Genomic DNA, 22,603 nt, shown 5'->3' with positions numbered 1-22,603 from the left:
TTAACTACTTTTCTTGTTATATACCCAAACTGTAAGTCTTTGTTTCCATCTTAGATAAACAATTTATCCCCTTTTCCAATTTCAAATATTTCTATATATCATAAACCATAAAAATCTTACATTTAAATCAAACAATTTGACTTATTCTCTATATATTCCTCATTCTATCTTTTTATGGTAATTCTATATAGCACATCACATAGTCGATCAATTCTGTACATTCAGTTTGGTGCATATAAATCTTATCAAAGAAAGAAAATATTGTTAATTATTCACTCCTTATATTTAAACCTTATCATTAATTATTTTCTATCAATATTCTATCTATTAACCTATATATATCTATTTATATATCAATCTGTTAACTGCTTATTAATTCACATTTATCTCTTCCTCCCTCGGTAAAGTCACCCCCCTCTATTATACTTTTATTATACTTCAGTAGTTCTCAAACTGCCACAGTTTTCCTCCCACCTCCCATTTCTTCTCCAGATATTGTTTCAGCTTCTCCCAGTCTGTGTTAAACTGCCCTGAGTCCAGATTTCTCAGTTTTCTTGTCATCTTATCCATTTCTGCCATGTACAGCAATTTGTAGATCCAATCTTCAATAGTTGGCACTTCTTGTACTTTCCATTTTTGCGCATACAAAAGTCTGGCTGCTGCTGTCATATAAAATATCAACGTCCTATGATGGGCTGGAATTCCCTCCATTCCCAAGTTTAGTAGCAGGAGTTCTGGGTTCTTATTTATTTGAAATTGTAAAATTTCACTCATTTCTCTTATTATTTCCCCCCAGTACTGCCTAGCTACATCACACGACCACCACATATGATAGAGGGAGCCCTCATGCTTCCTACATTTCCAGCATTTATTGGAAGTGTTCAAATTCCCTAGCGCAATCTTCTTTGGTATCATGTACCAACGATAGATCATTTTGTAGATATTCTCTTTAATATTTGTACATGTCGTTGTCTTCATTGTATTTTTCCACAAGTATTCCCATGCCTCCATTGTTATCTCTTTGTTAAAATTTATAGCCCATTTCACCATTTGTGTTTTAACAGTCTCATCCTCAGTATACCATTTCAACAGTACTTGGTATACCTTGGATATTCTTTTCTTGTCCTCTTTAAGAAGGGTCTGCTCTAGTTCCGAGCTCTCCATTCGTATACCTCCCTTTACAGAGTCTGAGTTGTACAAGTCTCTGATCTGTCTGTACTGGAACCAATCGTAGTTCGGTGATAGTTCCTCTTGCGTCTTTATTCTAAGTTTAGATGTTTCTATTTTAGTTATTTCTTTATAAGTCAAACATTGTCTTTCGTTATCAACAGCTCTCGGGTCTATCACCTCATATGGAACCACCCACCAAGGGGTTCCTTCTTGTAGGTAAATTCTGTACTTCTTCCAGATTGTATATAAACTTCTCCGTACAAAATGGTGCAGGAACATCGACCTTTACTTTATCATGCCATAGGTATGCATGCCATCCAAATATTTTTTTATATCCCTCTAGGGCTAATAGTTTCTTGTTCTTTAATGTCATCCACTCTTTCAACCAAACTAGGCAGATTGCATCATGATAAAGTCTCAAGTTGGGCAGTTGCAGTCCGCCTCTTTCCTTTGCATCTTGTAAAACTTTCATTTTCACTCGAGGCTTCTTGCCTGCCCATACAAAATCTGATATTTTCCTCTGCCATTTTTCAAATTGTTTAGAGTCTCTGATGATTGGTATTGTCTGTAGCAAAAACATCACTCTTGGTAACACATTCATTTTAACCGCTGCAATCCTACCTAACCATGACAGGTTGAGCCTGTTCCATTTAATCAAGTCTCTCTCAATCTGAATCCACAATTTTTCATAATTATTCTTGAACAAATCAATATTCTTTGCAGTCAGTTCAATTCCCAAATATTTCACCTTACTTGTTACCTCACAGTCCGTTATTTCCATTAACAATTGTTGTTTCTGCTTAGTCACGTTTTTGCATAGTATCTTTGACTTCTTTTTGTTAATGAAGAAACCTGCCAAGTCCCCAAACTCCTTGATCTTATCTATCACTTTTGGCATATTCTCCAGTGGGTCCTCTACTATTAACATTATGTCATCCGCAAATGCTCTGACCTTATATGTATAGTCCTTTATTTTTATTCCTCGAATTTCCTCATCTTGTCGTATTTGTATCATCAGAATCTCCAATACTAAAATGAACAACAGTGGAGACAACGGGCAACCTTGTCTTGTTCCTTTGCTTATAGTCAATTTCTTGGTCAATTCATCATTCACCACAATTGCTGCAGTCTGGTCTCTGTAAATTTCCTTAATTGCTCTGATGAATCTTTCTCCTAATTGTAGCTTTTCCATAGTGGCAAACATAAAGTCCCAGTTTAAGTTGTCAAATGCCTTTTCAGCGTCAACAAAGAAGAAACCAACCTCTTTATCACAACGCTTATCATAATATTCAATAGCATCAATCACTGTCCTTAAATTGTCTCTTATTTGCCTATCTGGCAGAAAGCCTGCTTGCTCCTCCTCTATAACCTCCGAAAGCCACCCCTTCAGTCTCTCCGCCAGTATCTTCGCAAAGATTTTATAGTCATTGTTAAGTAACGATATAGGTCTGTAATTTTTCACACTAGTCAAGTCTTGGCCCTCTTTTGGGATCAATGATATGTTCGCTTCAGACCAAGTGTCTGGAATCCTTTGATCCCTTAAAACTCCGTTGATCACCTCCTTTAGGAATGGTGCCAGCTCATTGGCCATAGTCTTGTAAAATTTGGCTGTAAGTCCATCTGGCCCTGGCGCCTTTCCTAAGTTTGCAGATTGTATTGCCTTACTTATTTCCTCATCCGTTACTTCACTGTTCAATTTATTTCTCCAAGCTTCCGAGATTTCTGGAAATTTAATTTTCTCCAAATATGACGCTATTGATTCTTTATTCACTTCTTTCTTATTATACAACTTAGCGTAGAATTTATAAAAGGCTCTACTAATGGTAGTCTGCTCCAAATACGTTTTGTCATCTTCACAAATTTTATTTATTGTTTTCTTTTCCCTTTTCTTCTTCAATTGCCATGCCAGGTACTTCCCAGGTTTATTAGCACCCTCGAACGCTTTTTGGTTCAGTCTTTTAAGATTCCATTCCAATTCTTTATTACTCATTGCTGTTAGCTGTTCTTGAAGTATTTTAATTTCCTGGTATATTTTCTTTTTCCCTGGTCTCTTTTTTAACTGTAATTCTTTGGTTTTTATTTTCTCCTCAATCTCTTGTCTTTTCTCCTCTTTCTTCTTTCTTGCTCTACCGTTTAAATCCATTAGTATGCCCCTTACAACCGCCTTGTAAGCATCCCAAACTTTGTTGGTTGGTACTTCTTTATTCACGTTATATTGTATGAAAAAGTTTGTCTCTCTTCTCAATATTTCCATATTCTCATTTTCCTGTAACAAATCCTCATTTATTCTCCATGCTTTCCTTTTTCTCCTTTTTCCTAATTTCCACATAATTGGGTTATGATCTGAGCCTACCATCGGCATAATTTCCACCTCTTTAGTCCATAACGCTAAGTCTTTTGAGGCCCAGATCATATCAATTCTTGATAGTGTAGAATGCCTTGCTGAATAAAAAGTAAACTGTCTGCTTTTAGGATATTCTCTCCTCCATACATCTTCAAGAGTCTCTTGTTGAATCAACTCAAAGAAAAGCTTTGGTAAAAGTCCTTTTTTCTTTTGTGCTGTTGTAGTTTTTTTGTCTAGTTCCAAATCTGTCACTCCATTGAAGTCTCCAGCAAGAATTATCTGATCATATACTAAATCGTCTAATTGCTTCCTCAAGTCCTCAAAGAAGCTTTCTTTTGCACCATTAGGTGCATAAAGTCCGACTACCAACACTTTCTTTAAATTCCAAATACATTCCACTGCTACAAATCTAGCTTCCACATCTCTCATAACAAATTTTGGCTGTAGCTCCTCTTTTATATACAACACCACTCCTCTTTTTTTCTTGTTAGAGGCCGCTACAAATTCTTTACCCAATTTTCCAGATTTTAAATATTTTACATCCTGTTTTCTAATATGGGTCTCTTGCAAGCACACAATGTCACATTTTTGTTTTAGTAGCCAGTGGAAAATGTTTTTCCTCTTATTCGGTGAGTTTAGTCCATTTACATTCCAAGATAATACCTTACACTCCATACTCATTGTCTTGTTGGTAAGTCTTTTTCATTGTCCTTAATAAATCGCTCCATCTCTCGCTCAGATCTGATGCGTTTTTTGGCCCCTCCAAACTCAAAGGACACTCCTTCCGGTAACTCCCATCTGTACCTGATTTTCATGTCCTTCAAAATCTGAATTAGCACTTTATATTTTTTCCGGTCCAATAACACTGATCTGGGCAATTCCTTCATTATGATGATCGTCTTGCCATCAATCTCCAATGGTTCTTGAAATTGTTTTGTCACAATCATCTCTTTCATATTTCGTGTTGTAAACTGCACAATCACATCTCTTGGTAATTTCCTCTGGGTTGCGATCCTCGAGTTCACACGGTATGCCACGTCTAGGATAGCCACAATTTCCTCTTCCTCCTTCCCCAGGTATTCAGCCAACACCTCGGTCATCTGTTCTTGCGCTGACTTTCCATCCACTTCTGGCAGACCACGAAAACGTAGCTGCTTCTCCATATGTTTAGTTTCTGCAACTGACATTCTCCCCTTCACCAGTCTCATCTCTGTTTGTTGCGTGTCTATTAAGTTCTCCATCGCGTCTTCTACTGTTTTAACTCTCTGCTGCGTCCCTTGTAATTCACTTCGTATCGTTTCCATACCTTTTTTCACTTCTGACAGCTCCGACTTTACTGTCTGAGTAACCTCTTTAACCTCTTTAATCAGCTCCAATTTCGTATCCTTGAGCTCTTTAATCATATCTAAAAGTTTTTAGTCCAAATTTTTATCCAAGTTTTCTATCGCCGATTGCCACTCTTTTTTCGACATTGTGGGGCTTGCTTTGGCTCGCTCCCACGAATCTGCTCTCTTCCTTAACTCCGTGGCGTAAAATTAAACGTTTTCCTTTTTCAAATGTCCCAATCTTCTTTCCAAAATTAAGTTTTAAATTTTAAAGTGTCCAAAATGTCGGGCGTCTTTTCTCTATGGTTTCTCTATGATTTTGTAATCCAAGATGGCCTACTTCCTTTTCCGCTGAAGCCGCGACCCTTCCCTTTTCAAAAATGGCGATTCCCTACTTCCTGCCCTTCAGCAAGGGCCGCTTCTCTCCAGCCGCTCTATTGTTGTTACGCACTTCCTGTCTCCCGTCTTCCCACAGCAGGTCTCGCGATGGTATCTTTTTCTCACAGCTCCAAAGCCACAGGTATTCAAAACAATAATCCGTTTTCTTTAATAACTTCTTTAAACTTAGTCTCTTTTCAAATACAACTCCTGCCGAGTCTTCCCCTCCTTTTCGCTAGTCTGTTGCAGTTTAAAAATCTACTTTTTTTTCCTCTCTGTTTTTATCGATCTGTCCCGTATTGAAAGATAACGATCTTTACCTTCTCTTCACTTTTCTCGGGTTGTAATCACTGTTTCGATTTTAAGTTCTCCTCTCAGCTTCTTCCCCCAATCGAAGCTTGGGTATGAAGGTCTTATGCCAGCCGAATTGGCCCCAAAACTGCCGCAGAGATTATAGCCGACCCGTCGCAAGGTGGGACCTCAAGGACCGGGAGGGGGCCCGTTGTGTAGAGCCCCCCCTCGTCCGAGATCTAGCTCACCCTAGGGTCTTGAGCGTTCTTAGCCTGCTCCCCGCCTGAGAGCAGTCGGCCGCGGGCTATTTTCACCCCTCCGGCCGGTTAAAACGGCAGTCCGGTCAGCTCCGCAAATGGAGCTGCGTTAGACCTCCATGGATCCCAAACCGGAAGTCAGCCACTGCTGATTTTTCAGGTTGTCCAAGTCTGCAGTGTCAGAGCAATCAAACCCAGGATGAATCAAACAACCAAGGAAAAATAGTCTCCTACAGGAAAAAGTGTTTTTGCTATATATCAAAGGAATTACTGATCAGATGGGAAAGCTTATGAAAAAGCATAACCTTCAAGCAGTATTCAGACCCACCCGAAAAATACAACAGATGCTACGATCAGCAAAAGACAGTAGAGACCCCCTCACCTCTGCAGGAGTATACCGTATACCCTGCAGCTGTGGACAAGTTTACATCGGGACCACAAAGCGTAGCATCCAGACAAGAATAAAAGAACATGAAAGACACTGCAGACTTGGCCATCCTGAAAAATCAGCCGTGGCTGAACATAGCCTAACTGAAACAGGACGGGTGAAAAGAGGGCAGACATTGCCTCCTGCTGTACGCCTGATCCTGGCTGGAAGAAGTTGGGAGGCGGGCATTGCTACCTGCTACACTCTTGATCCCAGCTGGGTGAAGGGAGGTGGGTATTGCCACCTTCTCCACTCCTGATATCAGCTGGGACATTGTCACTTGCTTTGCTCCTGATCCGAGGTCGGTGAAGAGGGGATGGGCATTGCCATTTGCTCTGCTCTGGATCCCAGCTGGGGGAGGGCGGAGGGCGGGTATTGGCACCTGCCCCGCGCCTGATCCCAGCTGGATGAGGGTGGGTGGGCATTATCACCTGCTCTGTGCCTGATCCCAGCTGGGTAAAAGAGGTGGGCATGCATTGCTACCTGCTCCCCTCCTGATCCCAGCTGGGTGAAGGGGGAGCGCAGGCATTGTCACCTGCTCCACTCCTGATCTTAGCTGAGTGAAGGCAGGCGGCGGGCACTGCCACAAGCTCCCCTCCTGATCCCAGCTGGGTGAAGGAGAGGCGGGCATTGCCATCTGCTCCGCTCCTGATCTCAGCTAGGTGAATGCGGGGGGTAGATAGTGCCATCTGCTCCACTCCTGATCACAGCTTAGTGAAGGGCAGACGGGCATTGCCACCTGCTCTACTCCTGATCGCTGCTCGGTGAATGCGGAGGGTGGGCATTGCCACTTGCTTTGCTCCTCATCCCAGCTGGGTGAAGGCAGGTGCAGGCATTGCCACCTCTTCTTTCTTCTTTGTGGCTGTCTGTGTTTAGCTAAGTTTTTGTGCTTCTTCCCACAGGTATACCGGGTCGTAGCACTTCAAAAAGATCACCTCCTGCTCAACATCCACAAGAACTGTGGGTGGGGGGAACACCCCTCTATGCCCCAATGGTCTCTGTGTGTCAGAATTCCCAACAGGATGCTAGCTACTCGCCTGTTTCGTAACAACTTTCTCAGGGGATAATTTTTACTTTTCTCTGTTGTACAGCTGTATTTGTAACCACATTCCTTCTTTTGGTCACCAAGCTGGTCAGCTCAAATTTACAAATTGATTTAGACGCCAACTATCAGCAGAACAGTTCCTCCCAGAGCTCATTTAAAGCAATAGTACAAATTAATAATACATACAAAAGCTCAATGACCCAATGAATACTATCACAATAAGTTACAATAAATAGTGATACATCAGTAGAAAAATAGTTTAGGGTATACAATTTTTTCCTCTTTTTTTCAATACATAGTGGTACAAGGAAAAGTAGACAGATAAAGTTAATTATGTAAACCGTTCCTGAAAAGGGTGGTGGTCAATGGTACTCCTCCCCTGTGGCAATGATGCCTATATAATGTCCTGATAACGCTTCATTCCAATTGTTCCATTAGTTTCCACAGGAACAGTGAGATGTAGCACTCCCTAGAGGGTCACCTCCTTGACAATTTCAAGTCCATGTTCACCGGAGCTGCAAGTGGGGAACCCCACTGCACCCGACCAGTGTGGATACTTTCAAGAATCCCGACAGGATGCTAGCTACTCGCCTGTTTTATAATCAGCTTCTCAGGGGATAATTCTCACTTTTCGTTATGTCCAGTAATGTTCTTAACCAAGTCCTTTTCTCAGTCAACAAGCTTTGCTTCTCATCCCAGCTGGGTGAAGACAGGGGCAGGCATTACCACCTGCTCCGCTCCTGATCCCAGCTGGGTGAAGGGGTGGGCGGGCATTGCCACCTTCTTCACTCCTGATTCCTGCTGAGTAAAGGCAGGGGTGGGCATTGCCACCTACTCCGTTCCTGATCCAAGCTGGGTGAAGGCGGAGGGCAGGCATTGCCACCTGCTCCACTCCTCATCCCAGCTGAGTGCTGGGTCCCTCTTCACTCTTTGCAGCCTTTCTGGTCCCATTTTTCAGGGAGGGGGAACCTGTTTCTCATGGATGTGGGAATTGCAAGCAAGCAGAGCTGCAGCCACCAGCCTGGCCCTCATTGGACATGGGGGTTGGACGGGTGAGAGGGTGAGTGTCTGCCCCTTTGGTGTTATCTCTGCACACCCCCTGGCAGTGATGCTTGATCCCTGACAGGCTGTGTGTGTTGCAGGGCAGTGGAGATTGCGGCCTCCCCATCAGCTGCACTGCTGCTCACCCTTCATGCGCCTGTCAGGGGAGCGCAGCAGCCATTGACTGATGTGGGCAGTGTGGTCCAGAAAATGCAGGTGGGTGCTCTTGGTGGCAGCCATGCCTTGCCTTGCCAAGCTAAGGTGCTGGCGTGGCTCTCCTGCAAAAGTCCATAGTGAGTGGCAGTGCGGCGCTGCTTTTATGTTGATGCACAGTCGCAGGCGCTGGGCCAGCCCTTAGGATATGGCTGCCCCAAATGTGGTTTACCATTGCCTGCCTCTGCAGCCCTGGTTTTCGTTGGAGGTCTCCCATCCAATTACTAAACAAGGCATACCCTGCTTAGCTTCTGAGATCTGATGAGATCAGGGCATCGGCAGCGTAATAGGTTTTCTATTAGGACTAACCCAGACATTACAAGGTTGGCAGGGAAGGAAGCGGGAAGATTGTGATACCTTGATAGCAGCTACTGGGTAAGATCTGAGCTCTGTTTGTTTTTTCTCTGTTTGCAGGTACTTAATCTGTGTGTAGTCAAGACACAAGCCAAAGGGCAAGAGCTCTTGGCCCTTTGCTCTTAGGCTGCCTAAGGCTCTTAGCCTTAGGCAGCCTGGAAGATCAGGACCTAGTCAGAATGTGTTTGTTCTGGTATTCTAAATTGTATATTTTGTTTGAATTGATTGTTAAACTGTTATTTTGGCATTTTCTTGTAAGCAACTTTAACTTTCTTTTTGGAGAAAAACAGCATAAAATAAGTAATTTTAAATAAATAAATGATCACAAAACAGTGAGCACAGGCTTCTGAGATCCCCAGTGTTCTTCCAGCCCCTGCTGCCTTGGCCACCACCCTTACTGTATGGAGCATTGGCAGCAAAACATTGTCTGGAAGACCAGCATCACCATGATGTCACTTCCCAGATGTGGTTTTCATCGCTCTAGGAATCCCTCTAATATCTGTGTTTTTTACCACAGAGATTGATTTTAACCATATGGTTTTACCATAGAGACTGGAGGGATACCTAGAGCATCACATGATACCCTGTGTGCATTCTCTAAATGCTCTTGCCCCACCAACGCTTCTGGTTAGCAACTCTGCTCCCAGGTCTACGTTATATTCTTCCTGGTTCTGTCCATGGTTGGAAGATGAGGGCCGATTTCAGACGGCCCCCCGCCTCGCGAAACGTCGCGCATCGTCGCGCAGAAAATGCACAATATCGCATTGTCTCGCGCGAGTTTTGCGCGATGCCGCGCAAAACTCGCGCGGGAAAACGCGATATTTCGTGTTTTCTGCGCGATGACGCGCGACGACGCATGACGTTTCGCGAGGCGGGGGGCCGTCTGGAATCGGCCCTTGTCTGTGGGGTCCAGTCTGAGAACTCAGTTCCCAGATGTACGGGGGCATAATTTAGATCAGAACAGTGGCACACATGGAAGGGGATAAAGCCTTCCCCCTGCTCTAATCTCCCTTCCTCTATTTCACAAACATCTAATATTAAAATATTTCAAAAAATAAAATAAAATTTAATCTATAAATACAGTATATATAAATGCAGTAAAAATATACAGACATATAAACAAACATACACAATCATTGCTCACCTGCCCAGTGAAGTGTAATTGTTCTAGAAATAGATTTCTACAACTGTGATTTCTTTCATACAAGACATAACACAAAATGACACACACGTAAATAAATGTAACAGTTTGGGATTAAGACAGTATTTTGACTGACAGCTGAGATATTATGTTACCTAATTTCCCTGACAAGATTAACTAGAATAATAAAGCTATAGGAACACACAGTTATTTCTCCAGATTGTTTCTGGGGCAATGCAATCTGAGGGGGGAGGGGAAACGGTGAAACCACGGTGGAAGCTGACTAGGAATTACAGTGGCATATCCTGGATTTGTGCCCCCTGGGGCAGCCCCACAGCACATTGCCGGGGATTGGCCTTGGGCTGCCAGTGAAGTGGCAGCCCTGAGAATCCACCAGGAGCTTCAGCCCTGTTGAGTGATTCAGCCCCGGAAAGGAGCAGGGGTCTGTCAATACCATGGGGGCTGCCAATGCATGCTGCCTCCATCCCACCCAGCCCCTTCTCACATAGCGGTGCGGTAAATGGGGGGGAAGTGGGGTCTCACCCGTGTGCAGGGAAAGGGCTGTCAGCATCCCCCCATGCTTCTGAGGCCTGAGATGCCAGAGAGATGGCTGTTGCCTCAGAGGGTGGGGATGATCTGGGGGGGGGGGGTGATTCACATATTGCATGCATATGCACACTAAAGAGAGGGTTAGCCATCGTGGGGTTCTTCTCTTCACCAGTAACAGTGGGGGTTTGGACAGGTGGCTGCCCACCATTCCTCCATTCCAACTGGGACTGTTAACTATCGAAGAAAAAGAAGTGTTGGAGGAAGGGCTGTGGTCTCCTGGATCAGTTTTTCTATGTGGAATATTAGTCTGGGAAGATTGAAGCACGTGTGTGGTGATGTGAGCCCACGCCAGTTCTCTTGCAGTACTTGCCAGTTAACAGCCCCAATTGGACCAGCCCAGGCAGCCTGAGGGCTGCCCGAGCTGGATGAGCCTCCCACTCCTGTTCTCCCTGTCCACCATCTCTGGAAGGTCCATTTAGTCATGGCAAGCGGCCTTTTCACCCCAGCATAGGGAGGTTGGCCAGCAGCTGCAGGACACAGGGGGCTGTGGCAACCGCTGGAGTGGGATCTCCACGAGCACCTCCCCAGCAGGGCATGCATGAGAGCAGTTTTCGTCAGAACTCCCCCCTTTTTGCAAAGAGAGATCCTTTGTGGCAACAGGTGGGGTGGGGGTGGGGAGTGGGTCACCCCTTCACACCCATGTGTGTGTGGCCAGGTGGGGGAGACCAACCCTGCCCAGTGGGTTGTGATGCCAGCATGGGAGGGAGTTGCAAGGCCATAGGCAATGCAGGTGCCGTGACCTTGAGGGCTTGTGGTCCCCAGCTGCTTGGCTGCGGGGTGTGTGTGTGTCAATGGGCAGTGGGGATCGTGGCCCATGCACTGGCTGCACCTTTGTTTGCCACTCGCGGGGCTATCTTGGGGGATAGGTTGGCGGATGCTGGCGAGGTTGTCAGGGGAACACGAAGCGCGGGCTCCTGCTGCAGCCTCAATGTGCCTTGCCAGGCTCAGCCCCTTGCTAGGCCTGGCTCCATAGGGAGGTCCATAGGGAGTAGATAAGCTGTGCTGCAGGTATACGGGTGGGCCTCAGGATTGCACTACTAGTTACCCAAGAAGAAAAAGTGAACTTGTGATGGCATAAGGCAAACTAATATGCCAAACTGTCATGAACAAATTATTAAGGCTAACTCACCCCTTATGTTATTTGCCACTAGGCAATATTTAATTAAAACATGTGCACATTTATCCAAGCAGATCTTAAATTTTACATAAATTTATTCTATGTCCAAATGTAAAAAAGCAAGATTTATCTGCATCTTTAAAATAATATTAGCTTCAGTGATCGTAATATTGACTCTTACTGAAACACAGATATTAAATTTTAAATCAAACAGATGTTCGCTAACTTTAAAAGCTGATGGTTCAATATTTATCAGAATCTGCTAATATAAGTCCCAGAAGTCCATGAAAAATCTTTCTGGTATCTGAAAGGGACTGCGCGTAAGGGTGGAAATAGAATACAGGGGAAATCCATGTATCCTCTGTGGCATTCTCAATCCAATATATCATCTTAAATGTAATTTAACTTTAGCTAGATGGTGCCCTTTGTTTTATTTTAAATGTCTCTTGATGCAAAGAACTGCTGGTTCGTACCTGCATGCCTCAGATGGTGTAAGAGGAGACAAAAATTTACCTGCTAGACAGACTATTGGTATATATGACTTGACTGTGCAATTTAGTGAATTTATACTTTGGTATCGTGGGGATCTGCCTCCGGGTTGTCGGAGCTGGAGGGAGGTGCGCCCTCCAGGACGGCTTCCCTCCCCTGGGGATGCCTCAGAATCAGGGGGGGGGGAGGAAGAGGGGGGTCAGGCTCTGTCTGGGTGGCTTCGTGCTCTATCTCTTTCGGGGCGGGTTGCTCTTCGCTCTGTCTGCCCAGAAGCCTCTTTCTGGCTGATGGGGGGCTTGGCCGCCACCATGGTGTCTGCTGTGAGTCCCGCCGGCTGCCTCCTGGCTGCTCCAGACCTGCTGGTGGCCTCGGCCATCGCCGCCATCCCGGGCCAGGCCAGAGCTCCTGCCGCGGTGGCGGAAGCTATCCGGAGAGCAGCCCCAACTCTCCCTGCTTCCTTGGTTTCCTCCTCTTTGCAGGGCCAGCCAGGTAAGTCCAGGGGGAAAGAGGGGACACACCCCTCCCCTTGGTGACGGCATCTCGGGTGGTGCGGCTGGCTTGAAGAGGTGCGACATAAAGTCGCCATCGAGGTGTTGGGGCCTGGCCCAATATCAGAAAGAGAATCTGTAGGGGAGAAGGGAGAGATACCATCATAAGACCCTAAGGTTGTGGTTCTTCGTCTGGTGGATCCACTGCAAGGGGGCATGATCCATTAGCAAAGTAACGTGGTTGTTCAACAGGTAATATTGCAAGCTCCTATGGCCTACTTGTTGGCCAAGGCCTCCCACTCCATGGTGGTGTAGCACTGTTCCAGGGTTGGAGCTTGCGGCATAGGAAGAGGATGGGAGTGGGCATGCCCTCATGTTCCTGCGTCAAGACAGCCCCGAGGACTGTCTCTAAGGCATCTGTGGCAAGGGTGAAAGGCTGGGAGAAATCAGGATTCCAGAGAGCCGTGCTAGTCGTCAAAGTAGTCCGTAGGTCATGGAAAGCCGCCATCCCGCTGGGTCATCCACTGCACCTTTGAGGTGTTGTAGGTAGATCTCCCAATTCGGGTTAAAGATGATAATATCCTCTATATATGCTAGGGCCAAGGATCTGCAGTCTCCCAACACCCCATCTACTAACCACTGGAAAGAGGTGGCTGCCCCATGGAGCCCAAACGGCATCTGCCAGAAGTGAAAGAGGCCTTGGGGTGTCGCAAACGCTGTCTTTTCGTGGTCCTCTGACCTGAATGGGACTTGCCAGTAGCCCTTAGTCAAGTCAAGAGTGGATAGATAGTTGGCCGACCAGAGGTGATCCACCAGTACGTCGGCCTGGAGCATGAAGTAAGTGTCGAAACGAGCTTTGTTGAGTTCTCGGTAGTCCACGAAAAAAACGGTGGACTCGTCTGGCTTGGGCACTAGGACTATTGGACTTCTCCAGGCACTTCATAAGGGTTCTATGACCTCCAACCATAGCATTTCCTTGGTCTCCTGGTCTACGGAGTACAATTGTTTTTGTGGTATGGGCCTCCAGATGGATTGGGCCATCTGCCCGGGCTCAGTGGGGATGGCATGCTGTATTAGGTTCATGGATTCCGGATGCGGGAGAATACCCTTGGCACCTTCTCCCATCAGTTGGGTTCATTCTGATGTTAACCCAGGGTCCAGCTGCGGGGCCTCAGACTCTGGGGTGGATGTGGACCACGGGAGGTCGCTGTCCGGCAGTTCCAACGGGTCAGCAGCTAGGCAGCATCCCTCCTCCAGATGTTTGCACCATCTCTTGAGGAGGTTCACATGGAGGGATCTTTGATTGCACTGGACTTCATAGAGGGCCCAGCACGCGGGATACTTCGTAGGGGCCTTGCCATGGGTCACCTTCTTCCTGAGGGAACACTGCTCGGTGCATGAGGGCCTTGTCTCCAGTGCTGACGGTCCAGGGCCTCATCCCTTATTGTAGGCAGCCTTCTGCCATTTCTGAGCTTGTCAGCCTATGGGACGCCTCTTCCCGAGACCACTTGAGCTGCTTCCTCAGCTGTTAGACATGGTAATCTGTGGGCAGGCTAGAGTCCTCACCCCGAGGGGCCCATTGGTCTTCCAACAGGTCTAGTAGCCCTCGCAGCTGTCCTCCATAGGGCAGCTCAAAGGGGTTGAAGCCCATGGAAGCCGAAGGGCTCCGCCGTAGAGTAAAGAGAAGGGTGTTCACATTAAAATCCCACTGCTGGCGCCGGTAGTGGGCTGGCTTCTGCAGGGCCTCTTTCACCGTCTGGTTCAGCCATTCCAACAAACCATCTGTTTGAGGGTGGTAGGCCAATGTAAAGATCTGCCGGATGACCAGATTACAGCATAGATGGCGCATTACGGAGGCTTGGAACGGGGTGCCTCTGTCTTTCAAGAGCTCTGCAGGCAGCCCTACCATAGCAATAAACTGGAGAAAAGCCTTGACTATCTCCAGGGTCTGCATTGTATGAAGTAGTATTATCTTGAGGAAATGGGCCACATAGTCTATCATCACCAACATATAGCAGAGGCCCCAGGGGGTCCTGGGTAGAGGTCCTATGAAATCCATAGCAATCTGGTGGAATGGGGACCAGACTATGGGGAAGGGGGCTAAGGGTGCTCTCGAGAGTCGCCTCACGGAGACCTTCTGGCAGGTAGCATAGGAGCAGGAGTGAGCCTGGACGTTCGTCGTGAGCGAGAAACAGAAGAATCACTTGTAATACCTTCCCTTGCCCCTTTGCTGCCCTCGCCACCTGGTACCATACTCTCCCTTTCCTCTCGATGTGAGGGACTAGAGAGGCATGGTGGGCATCCTGGACCTCCCCATCACTCATTGCCACGGACTCTTGAAGGCTAGCTCAAGTGGGATCAGACTCTTGCTTGGTCCATCATGGAGGTTCCCAGAGGAGGTCAAAGGTTTGAGGGTTCTCCCATTCTCTCCCCAGAAGATGGCGTTCGGCTCCAAGGCCTCTTGCAGCATGTTGGGGAACTCCAGTGCATCACGACCGAGCAGGACCGGGTAGGGCAGATCAGCACCTTGGCCACGTCCAGGGTGTGGGGGGCTCCTTGATATTCCAAAGCCACCGTTACTATAGGCCACTTGTGGGCATGGTGATAGACACAGGAGACCTGGGTCCAGTGCTGCACAGTCAGGTCGGTAGGGAGAAAGTGGGCCCTCACCATAGAAATGGTGCTGCCGGAGTCCAGGAGGGCCCACAGACCTTGTCTGCAAAGGCGCACCGGTGCCAGGAGCACTGGTGCTCATGTATCCCCCCCTGCAGCTAGCATATCTACCTCCCAACTAGCATCATACTCCATGAGGGGGTCCTCCTGCCTGAAGTACCCTGGCTGGCCACAGGAAAAACAAGGCCCCGGCTCTGCCAATGAGCTCTGGGTACCCGCCCCTCCCTCTGTGGGGGCCCCAGTTCCCGGCCTGTCAGGCAGCAATGATGTGAATCCGGGTATCCAGACTGGCTGGGACAACTGAAAGGCAGGGGCCAGGATCCAGGTCCTGCTCTGCATCTGCCTTTCAGCAGGTGGGTTCAGTCGAGGTTGACTCTCCATCCCCCCAGTGCTGTGGGTACGGCGGGAGCCCAGGGGAAGCTGTTCCAGGGAACAGCCTGCTGTTTCGGCTGTGAGGAAGTTCTCTAGCAGGCTCACCAAGTCCTTCAGGGCTTTGGACTTGTTATGTGTCAGGTTCTGACTATGTTTTATGTATCTTCAAACCAAAGAGACTCCATTTTAATCTTGTCAGTATTGTAAGTGCTTCTGTTGCAGGTGGCAAGCAGTTCACTGGAACTTCACAGAGAGAAGAAGAATGTTATGTCTACAACTTTTCCAGCCTTGGGAAGCTTTCACTTTCTCACCCTCAGGCCGTTTGTTTTGAGAACTGTGGGGGAGGATGGGGCCTACAGGGGACTGATATTCTGTACCTTTGCTTTTGCCTGTCATTCGTAACAATACTTCTGTATCAGCCAAGATCCTAGCATCTTGGATTGTGGACTATAATGGTTGTTTATATTCAGTAAATCTTTTGAAACCAATGGACTCATGTCTCATTGCAAGAGGTAGTCTGGATTACAACTTTTAGCAAGCCACAGTCTGACATTATGGACCTCTGGGGCCCGGACCTCTGGGGGTACTATCTGGAGGAGTTGTTCTCTGACCACCTTGTCCACGATTGCCACTTCCCCCGGGGTCTTAGGCCCAAGTTACTAGGCGACCAGCTCCTTTAGCTCAGCAGCCACCAACCATGGCCGGTCGCCCATACGCCACTCTTGGTCCCGGAACCTCTGCCAAAAGGTCTCTTCAGTGATTTCGTATCGATCCAAGATGGCCGCCTTAAGGGTGTCGTAGTCAGCAACCTGGTCTTTCGGTAGGGTCCTTAAAGCGGCCTGGAGCCCCCTGTCAGGTATGGTCCCACTATGTAAGACCATTGGGCCTCAGGCCATCTCTGCCATCCTTTTGAATATCTCCAAATATGCCTCCACGTCCTCCTCGGGTCCCAGGCAGGTGAGGGTGAAGGGTGGGGTTTTTGGAATGGGTGCTTTTGGGGCAGCGCCCCAGCCATCTGGGTCACCTCCCAAGCATGGCACAGGTCCCTCACCAAGGATGTCTATGCCTCCTGCTGCTTAGCCACCACATCCTGCATCAACTGCTCCTGGCACTCGGCTAACCATTGGCGAAACTGGGTAAGGTCCATCGTAGAGGGGTACTGCGTCACAATGGCACCCGTTTCTGTGGAACTGGAGGAGCTCGCGGACCCTGGAGTCTTGGTAGTGGGGAACTGAAGCTTGGCTGGCACGAGAAACTGGGAAAGGCGCAGGTTCCAGTTGGCTGGTGCAGGTAAGTAAGGTGGAAGCCTGGATGCTATCCCCGTATGGGCCACCAACTTGTGGGGATCTGCCCCCGGGTCGTCGGAGCCAGAGGGGGGTGTGCCCTCCAGGATGGCTTTCCTCCCCTGGTCAGCCTCAGAGGATGCCTCAGAATCGGGGACAGGGAAAGAGGGGGGTTTACTGCACCCTCAACCCTCTCTCCCTCCACTGGGGGTCAAGCTCTGTCTGGGCAGCTTCCCGCTCGCTTGCTCTCAGCTGCTCGCTCACTCGCTCGCCTGCCTCCCAACTACTCCTCATTTGCCACTCTGAGTCACCCGATTTTATGGGGCCTTCTTGAGGTATCTCGCCGCCTCCATCCAGCTTTGCCTTATCATCCCTTGTGTCTCCCCCACTCACTGGTAGATTGATCCCTCTGTGGTCTTATGGGAGTGCCGCCCTTGATGTCTTCCCTGTCAGAGCACTGCCCTGCCCTGTGTTGGCTTCCTTGCAGGGTGAGGCTGGCTGGGCCCGGCCCGGTCACATTCCCAAGGGCAGAGATGGCTGTTCTTGCCCCGTGCCAGGTTTCGCGGGTCATCCGTCCTCCGATGGACCTTCCTCTGGGCTCCCCTTCCCACTCTCGACTGTGGCAAGCCCGGCACCCGACCCGATGCTGCTTTCGAGATGGCCACATATCTCCAGCAGTGGTGACTGTCATCCTAGAAGCCTCTTTCCGGCGGATGTGGGGCTTGGCCTCTGCCACGGTGTCTGCCATGAGTCCCGCTGGCTGCCTCCTGGCTGCTCCAGGCCCACTGGTGGCCTCAGCCATTGCCATCATCCTGGGCCAGGCTGGGGGCCCTGCCACTGCAGTGGAAGCTCTCTGGAGCTCAACACCAGCTCTCCCTGCCTCCTCGGTCACCTCCTATTCCCCGAGCTGGCCAGGTTAAGTCCAGGGGGAAGGAAGGGACCACTGACCTCTGACAGGTATTCAAAAAATTAATTTTTAAAGGTAGTTATGGTTGGCATAGGGTTTGAATCTATCGCTGTGTGAGATCTTTCCTGCCTCTTCCTTCCCCCAGCAGCCCCAACATCCCCTGAACACTGTCTGCAAAGGGTCAGGGACCGTTGTGGACAAGTGCCACATGTCACTGGAGGCTGTAGTGAAGAGGAAGAATTGAGAAAATTGTCCTCCCTTGCTCTTATGTGAATGCAGCAAACTTTACTCATGATGTCCCTGCACTCATGCAAGAGCAAGGGAAAGCAATTTTGCCAGAGTCTCCCTCTTTGCTGCTCTGCCATGCCATGTGGTACTTTGTCCATGAGGCTTCCTTGACCCCAAGTAGAGGGTTTGCAGGGTATGTAGGAGGCTACTGAGAAAAGAGAAAATTCTTTTGAATAAGCTTCTTCTGTTTGTGTGGTAATATAATCCAACTCATAAGGTCCCCCCCCCCCCAAATTTTCCTCTATTCTACATTTGGGGCATAGATATTCAATTGTGCAAGAGTTAAGCCTGTAAATAATAGTGATTGCACGTACTGCTGGCTCTAGGTTATGCTTAATTGCTCTCAAGTTGTTCTCCAGTTTTTAGGTCACACTGCAGCCCAATGCTGCAAATCATTCCCATCTTTACTGAAGATTGAAATAATTCCTAGCTGAGGATGTGTGCCTAATAAATATATCCATACTGGTCTGCAACCGACAAGTAGCGCTTGTCAAATGTTAGAAAAGGTTATTTTCAATTTCAAGATAATGCCAGTATGTAATTTAGCATGTTATATATGTATTATTCTAACAATGTAGAGATTGCACTGTAGTTAAATAAGATTTGTAATCTCCCTTCCCTTGAGAGAATAAACTGGGTGCATGTCCATTCGTTTCAACAGTCTCAGGCTGCACTGGATGCAGCTTTTCAGGGAAATCAAGGGACTGTGGGGACAGGTGCTGAGAAGGCTGCAGTTGAGTTAATTTGAGGGCAAACTGCAGGCTGCTCTTCGTTTGATGAATCTTCACTGAGCGCAGGACAAGGCTGACTTAAGACACCCTGTGTGCTTTCCCTATATGTTTGTAGCCAATCAAAAAATTCCTGGTAACTTCCCACCCTGCTAGTTCGTATTATCAGCTTACTGTAATCAAAAAGCTTGTTCACCATCAATTTTATGTCAACAGCACTTCCAAATAACACTTGTATTAAAACTACAGGATCCAAGGAAACTTTACACTCAATTGTTTTTGAGAGGCAATTTAAAAAAAGAGAAATGGAAATCCCCTGTTGTGCTTATATCGAGGTCATGGAGATGTGTTCGCATATGGGTTGTAGATTCTGGTGTTTTTAAGGAGCATTGGTTGCACAGTGGTGCTCCTCTTTGTGCGTTGAGTAAATGTTCTATGTCCTGTTTTTACATTAATGATTACCTGCTGAGCTGAGACAAAAGCACTTCAAATCTAAGCTAGAGATAAGGTTTAATGGAGAGTAAAATTTATGATGACTCAGAGATGATGTGGTCCTCTGGAATTTAATTTCACCCACAGGGTCTGAGAGATGGTCACCAGTGGTGACCATAAATTCAGTTCTGGGAGACAGCTGCTCACCCACGGAGGGAGAATCTCTCTCCTGAATACCAAGCATGAAATGAGAGGAATGGATGTAAGATGCTGACCCTACGTCCCTGACGTGCTGAAGAATTCAGGCAAGCTCTTAACTGCACACCAGCGTTGAGGGAAAATGAGACTCAACATGGATCTTCTGGCATTCCCAACACCTGTGCAGGATGTGTCTCATTTTGCACTGCAGGCCCCTTATATGCCTTTCGCAAAGGATAGCTAGGTGAGGCAGTGGCTACCAAAAATATTATTTGACTATCATTTTGATCGACCCTAGTTGTATTGCTTGCTGTTTTGCATTCTTCCTGTTTCATCTGTTTGCTTTTATTTTAGAGGCTGAGAAGTGTGCTGCCATCCTCTTTTCTTTTTACCTATTTATTGCAGTTTACACCACTCTTCCTTCTCAGGGGGGCACATATGGTTTTTCCTACATCCATTAAAATTTCACATCCCTGTAAGGTAGGTTAGGCTGCGAGAGAGGACTGGCCCACGTTCACCCAGTCAGTTTCATGGCTGAATGGGCATTTCAACGTAGATCTTCTAAGTCCTAACTCACCTGTCTAACCACTACACCATACCTGCTCTCTTCATTTTACAATTGCTATTAATATGGCTAATATATCTTAGTCAGAAGATACCAATGGGATTGTAAATATTTTGTACTTTACTGCAAGGTGAAATGTTGGTCCTATTTGTAATCTGTAGAGCAGTAGGAGGAACTTCCCCCGTAGGGCTGCCATGGTGTGACAGCTGTACAAATGTCATGAATGAGAAGTGAGCCTCTTTGTTCTGGGGGTAAAGAGGAACCTTTCCAAATTTATTCTTGTAATCCTTAATTGCAGCCAGAAAGGGTATTGTTGCAGAGAAAGGGTATTGTTCAGTAGCATGGATTACAAAACAACTTCTGTTGTAGTCTGTTTAATTTCAAAGGGGGAATTATTAAAAGTGTTTTTGAATGGTAGTTTTGAGGGAGAGGTAACTTTGCTATCTCTGAAGAGCCTACATGAGTTCTCCAGTGGTTAAATGTCCATCTTTTCATATTAAATAGTATGTTCAAAGAATCATGCCACCCATCAACCCTATTTGCTGAGCTCCTTCTCTTAAACTATGGTGAGGACAAAGAGCAGGGCCCTTTCAACAGCAGCACTTCTTCTGTGGAAGTCCTCTAGGAAGTTTACCAGGTTGGCTCTGTGAAATTAATTGGAATGTTTACATTTCATCCAGTGCTGAGTTCAGGCAGACAGCAAGTTAACTGACTGCAAAGTGTTTTATTTGTTGCTGTGTAACTATCTTTCAGTTAGAAACTGTTATTGTTTTCGTACTGATTGCGACTTTTGTTAAGTGTCCTTTTGGACTACGTAATGGGGATAAAAAAATTAAATAAAGGCATGCTCAGTAGTTAAACCAGAGTGTTGTATGTTAATGCAACTGTGTTGGCCATACTTCTGCAGGCTATTTTTGGCTTTTCCAGGACACAGCTTGAAGTAATAGGATTTGCAAAGCTAGATGGCAGAACTTGGCTCATTAATGAAGTGTTGCATGAGCATAAATGTGAATGTGTGCCACACGTGTCAACATTCTTTCCAGCGAACCCAAATGCAGTCCTGTATTGCTAATCTACAAAACTGGTTTGAAGGGAGACCACAAAAAATGAATTTCTGTGCAGTTCTAAGCACAGTTACATCTTTCTAAGCCTAAGCTGTCAACGGACCCCGAAAGGTATACTCTGTTTAGGATTGTACTGTGTGTGTACTATTGGTAGTGATGGTTGTTATCTGCAGTATTGTCAGGAAGCCCTTAAAAAGTTATCGTTTGTATGCAGCCTACGATAGATGACCTCAGCATTTCCCTTTTAAAACATTAGTTTTCTTATATGGAAAACATGATGTGGTGTCACATCCTTCAAAGACTTGAATGGATTTAGAAGAGCATAACTCTGGTTAGGATGGCAGTTAGTTTGGGGAAATGCATAAAACTGTCCTGATAACTGCACGTCTCTTCGCTGCATGTTTGGAGAGCCAGTTTGATGTAGTGATTAGGAGCAGCAGGACTTTAATCTGGAGAACTGGGTTTGAACCCCCACTCCTCCGCTTGAAGCCAGCTGGGTGACCTTGGGTCAGTCACAGCACTCTCTGAGCTCTCTTAGCCCCACCCACCTCACAGGGTGATTGTTGTGAGAGTAATAACATATCGAAAACCACTCTAAGTGGGTGTTAAGTCGTCCTGAAGGGTGGTATATAAATGTTATTATTACTGTTTGTGCACTAGAGAATGAAGCAGATCCAAACACAGTTTGAAGAGTCTTTTAAAGGTAATGTTTGCTTCCCCCTCCCTAATACCCAGAGTGCAATCCCATGCACACCTATACCGGACTAGTATCAGGTGGGCTGCCTTGTTGCTCTGTAGTATAGCAAATAGGGAACCTAAAATTTATACCTCCTGGCCAGAACCAGCAATATTTTATATTTCTCAGTCATAATTTTTACATGTGATGTAACAACAAATTACACCACTGAGGAACGCCCAGAGGGCTGAAATGCATTTTGTGTCTGTATATGGGCAATCAATTGTGAGACTGGGTTCTTTTATATGTACCAACAATTTTGTGACTCTCTGTGTTACTCGGTCTCTAGGATTTTAACTTTGTTCCAATGGTTTTTAATCGCTGTTGTGCTGCACGATAAGTAATTATATTTCTTTTACATTTTCTTAGGCGCTCAGCCTTGATGGTTCCTGACTTGTTGGGTTGGGATTTTTCTTCCTCTGGTTTTTCAGGCGCCACTTGACTCGAACCTTGTTTTTCGAGATGGGACCAAGTGCCACGAAACACAGCGGGGCTTACTTCCGAGCAGACATGCCTAGGACGGCTGTGTAAAGGAAGCAGCGACCAGATCCCCCCCCCCCTACTTGTTAAAAAACCAGCGACAGTTGATCCCCAACTTGCAGGGCGCGGGCCTCCCGGGCCCAGAGCGCCTTCCTTCCGCTGGTTTCCGAAGGGGCCGAGGCGAGCCC

General features: G+C 46.8%; 1 protein-coding gene across 1 annotated transcript in view; it reads right to left on the bottom strand.

Moving 5' to 3' along the window:
* Positions 1 to 22,603, bottom strand: part of SEL1L2 (SEL1L2 adaptor subunit of ERAD E3 ubiquitin ligase) — a 99,601-nt gene that overhangs the window by 76,816 nt on the left and 182 nt on the right. The gene's annotated exons all lie outside the window — the stretch shown is intronic.

Source organism: Eublepharis macularius, chromosome 1, assembly GCF_028583425.1.
Source record: "Eublepharis macularius isolate TG4126 chromosome 1, MPM_Emac_v1.0, whole genome shotgun sequence".
In the NCBI taxonomy this organism is placed as follows: domain Eukaryota; kingdom Metazoa; phylum Chordata; class Lepidosauria; order Squamata; family Eublepharidae; genus Eublepharis; species Eublepharis macularius.
Note: the sequence above shows the minus strand (reverse complement) of the source record. Positions and strands in the feature narration are given on the sequence as shown.